This window comes from Balaenoptera borealis (assembly GCF_965194805.1).
Source record: "Balaenoptera borealis genome assembly, chromosome: 14".
Taxonomy (NCBI): domain Eukaryota; kingdom Metazoa; phylum Chordata; class Mammalia; order Artiodactyla; family Balaenopteridae; genus Balaenoptera; species Balaenoptera borealis.
The window spans coordinates 60564503-60569142 of NC_138875.1; positions in this window are offsets into that span (position 1 = coordinate 60564503).

The window sequence follows — 4640 nt, forward strand, 5'->3', positions numbered from 1 at the left end:
TGACAGGAAGGAATATGACACCCACCACAGATACACATTCTAAGGATCACTTGCTTAAGTGTCATAGCTTACAATGATATGTTATTAAATAATAAAATGGAAACAAATATTGTTCGGTTGAGCCATTTCACAAAGGTAAAAATATTCAGGTCAAATGAAAGATAACATTTTAAAACTTCACCTGAGGGCTTCCCTGGTGGCACAGTGGTTAAGAACCTGCCTGCCAATGCAGGGGACATGGGTTCGAACCCTGGTCCTGGAAGATCCCACATGCTGCGGAGCAACTAAGCCTGTGCACCACAACTACTGAGCCTGTGCTCTAGAGCCCACAAGCCACAACTACTGAAGCCCGCGTACCTAGAGCCCATGCTCTGCAACAAGAGAAGCCACCACAGTGAGAAGCCCATGCACCACAACGAAGAGTAGCCCCCGCTCACTGCAACTAGAGAAAGCCCGTGCAGCAATGAAGACCCAACGCAGCCAAAAGAGGGAGTGCCTGGGCTTTCTTTTCACTTGCCCAGACGTGGGGCAGCAGGGGAAGAGGAAGGGGTGAGGCTTAAAAGATGTCAGTAGTCAAACATAAACAAATGGAGTCAGAGTCTCCGTTACAATGTCACTTCTTTCAAAGTCTGTTGGTGACTGGTCGCTGTGTGTGTTATTCAGTGCCACCCCCTTCCCCTGACAGCAAAGTGTGTCATTGTGTTGCCTCCTTGTCTCCCAGTGCTAAACCCACATGACATTTCACAAAAATGGATAGTCAAAGGAGGAAATTGGTCACCAAAAAGGAAGGTGCATCAAAGAAATGAAAAGTGATCATGCAGGAAGGGAAACTGAATCTACGGGAATGGAGTTAGAGAAGAAATGGCTGGGGGTGGGGGGGAGGGAAGGATTGGGAGTTTGAGGTTAGCAGAGGCAAACTATTACATACAGAATGGATAAACAACAAGGTCCTACTGTATAGCACAGGGAACTATATTCAATATCCTGGGATAAACCATAATGGAAAAGAATATGAAAAGGAATATATATGTATAACTGAGCCACTTTGCTGTACAGCAGAAATTAACACAACATTGTAAATCAACTATACTTCAATAAAATAGATTAAAAAAAAAAATGGCTGACTGCGGGATGAGTGACCTTGCTGCCTTTCGAGAGGTTTTAGATGTGCTGACAGAGGAGCTCAGTGAAGACCAGCTTATCAACACAGCGGAGGAAAATGGTTGTGGTGAAAAGGATGAAGCCAGCCCACAGGAACGAATGCCAGCAAAAAACTTAACATTCAGTGAACTTTTGGAGATAATTCATAACATTGAACATGCAAAGAACAAAATGTTGGAAGCTGATCCAAACTTAGGAAGCAGTGTATCAATTCACCATGGCATGGAAAGGATGTCCACTCCTTATCCTAAGTCACATGACAAGATGAGCACTGTTCGAGCTATTCTTGATAAGTTTTCTACAAAGACACAAAACAGTTTAATTATCAATGTTTCTGATGTTTTAAATGACACTGTCCTAAATAACGCTAGTTTTATTATTTCTTTCATTTTTTTTTGTTTGTTTATTTTTTAGGGTTTTTTTGGTTTTTTAATTTTTATTGGAATATAGTTGCTTTACAATGTTGTGTTAATTTCTACTGCACAGCAAAGTGAATCAGTCATATGTATACATATATCCCTTCTTTGGATTTCCTTCCCATTTAGGTCACCACAGAGCATTGAGTAGAGTTCCCTGTGCTACACAGTAGGTTCTCATTAGTTATCCATTTTATACATAGTATCAATAGTGTATGTGTCAATCCCAATCTCCCATTTTGTCCCACCCCGCCCTTCCCCCTTGGTAGCCATACGTTTATTCTCTATGTCTGTGTCTCTGTTTCTGCTTTGTAAATAAGATCATCTATACCAATTTTTTCAGACTCCACATATCTGTGTTAATGATATTTGTTTTTCTCTTTCTGACTTACTTCACTAGAGACTGTATGACAGTCTCTAGGTCCATCCACATCTCTATCATTTCTTTATACACTTATAACTGACAGTGTTTTCAGCATCTCGACAAAAATTTGTGAAGGTCATGGAACAATCCTAATTTTCCCCATTGATATGAAGATCATTTGAACTCTTTGAACTTACACAATCATTCTTATGGTCCCTCGATGCCATGCAGAGCTAGGAGTGCCTGCACTAATTTGACCTGACTGATCTGTAATGTTTAACTCTTGTGATTAGTCCCACCTTTGTAAACCACAGTCCTGCCTGTGTTTCCAGGACCCACTGTCTCCAGAATCCTCCCTCCCGCCTGCCTTTCCCAGGTTCGGTGGCTTCTCTTCCTTTGCCTGTCTCTTGGGCATTGGTGACCCCAGATTCTGTCCTTGACTCTGCTTCTTACTTTCCATGCTCTTCCAGTTCTGGTTGTTTGTAAAAGTTACAGCTTCTCTGGTCTTAGGTGGTGATGATGGTGCCAAGGTGACAGTGAAGAAAGGGGGGTCTTACAAAATGATAGGAAGGAATTTCCGGGGGGAAAGCAGGATGGCAGGGTATCCCCTTTATTTCACAATCTGGATTTAGGACCAAGCCCACAGAGCCAGCTAACTTTATCAATATGAATATCTATGAAATGTCATTTGTTCTTTCACAAACATCTACTGAATTGTACTGTCTCTGGTCCTATGTTCTGGAACACTATGTAGCAACAAACAGATAGTGTAAAGCAACACTATGGATTTTAACTGTGTCCTCTGGGGGTACTACCCAACTCCCTGCCACTTAACCCATTAATTATCCTAGTGGAGGAAATTACAGGGCTGCTTTATGAGGAAGATATTCTGTTATGGACAAGAGGGCCTTCAGCTGCACGTCCCACACCAGACACAGCTGCCTATTGGGACAGGCAGTGCTATAAATCAGGATGGACTGAATTCAAAATCTTGAGATTACCTTTGCGTATGTGTCTTGCTTTGTGAAACTGCAGTATTCCCGGAAAGTCTTGAGTAAATCAGGTTCTTTAATTCCTTACATTAACAGTGAGTTAAGGGGCTTCCCTGGTGGCGCAGTGGTTGGGAATCCGCCTGCCAATGCAGGGGATACGGGTTCGATCCCTGGTCCAGGAAGATCCCACATGCTGCGGAGCAACTAAGCCCGTGTGCAGCAACTACTGAGCCTGCACTCTAGAGGCCGCGAGCCACAACTACTGAAGCCCACAAGCCACAACTACTGAAGCCCGCGCGCCTAGAGCCCATGCTCCTCAACAAGAGAAACCACCACAATGAGAAGCCCGCGCACCGCAATGAAGAATAGCCCCTGCTCGCCGCAACTAGAGAAAGCCCGTGCGCAGCAATGAAGACCCAACACAGCCAAAAATAATAAGTAAATAAAATAAATTTATTTTTTTAAAAAAACAGTGAGTTAATAACAGACTCTGCGTAGGTTGTTAGATGTTTTCCTGACGATGCTGATTAGCAAGAGGGGTCGCTCTCATTCCTATAGAAGATGAGGGAAATCCACAGCTCAGAGAGGCTGCCTGATTGTGAGCCCGAGCTGTGCTTAACATAATAGAGATCTGACCATATTTTAAACACCCTAACTAATGAAAAGACTCCTATTGTGATTGCTTTTGGAACGCTAAGAATTCTCTTATCAATGTAAGCTTCCAATTTACTTTGTGGGCAATGCTAAATTTTTACAAATCACGTTTGTAGAGCAATAGCCATTTAGTAATGTACGCATTACTAAATCCACTTCTAAATAAAGCTGAAATTTGGTGGGTTACCTGATCATTCTCGGCAAATGTGCCAGCTCCTATCATGTTTAGAACCCTGTGTCCTGAGGTGCTCAAGTTCACGCTGAGGAATTTGCTAAACAAATCCCTGGCAAGGAGTCAGAGAATGGTTTTCTGTATCCTTAAATCCTTTCAAATAGAAATGGCAAAACACACTGCCCGAGTCCACAATTCCTAAACCTTTGGAGTGTCAATCTTGGAGTTTCTTACTGTTTGAATCTGAACTCATTCGCTTCCCCAAAGGGGCAGGCTATTTATTTGTTTTAAAAGTTAAACGGAATGAAAACTTCTGCACTTTGAATTAGTCAGCAATCAGGGCTAAAAATAACTGATTTCGCGAGTTTCCTATGGAAAATGTTAAGACAGAGGTGATCAGTCTCCTTCCCAAGCGGGGTAGGTGGGGTCTGGGCCTGACCTAGGGGGGGTCTGCACGGGACTCCCAGGGGGCGGGGGTCGAGGCGGGGCCCGGCCAGGAACTTTCAGCGCCCGGTGACAGTGCGCGTTTGTGGCAGTGATTTGGGGAATAAGAGTTCAACAGGTTAGGGGGGAGACGGCTAACACACTGGCCTGGTGTTTGGGGGCTGCGCTCAATGACGGTAGGAGACAGGAGGAGGGAAAAAGGACGGTAGGGACAGGAGGAGGGAAAAAGGAAAGGGGGGATGGGGATGGAGGAGAAGGGAAGGTGAAAGCCGCAGAAATAAAGGGGAGGGGAGACAGGACAGTGGAGGCAGGCAGAGCAGAGGGGGCGAGAACACAAGGGGGAGGCGCGCGGGCGGGCGGTCCTCCCGCCGGCAGGGGGCGCGCTCCCGGCAGCCCCGCGCCCCACCCCACCCCCCCCTCCCCGCCAGCCGCGCCTG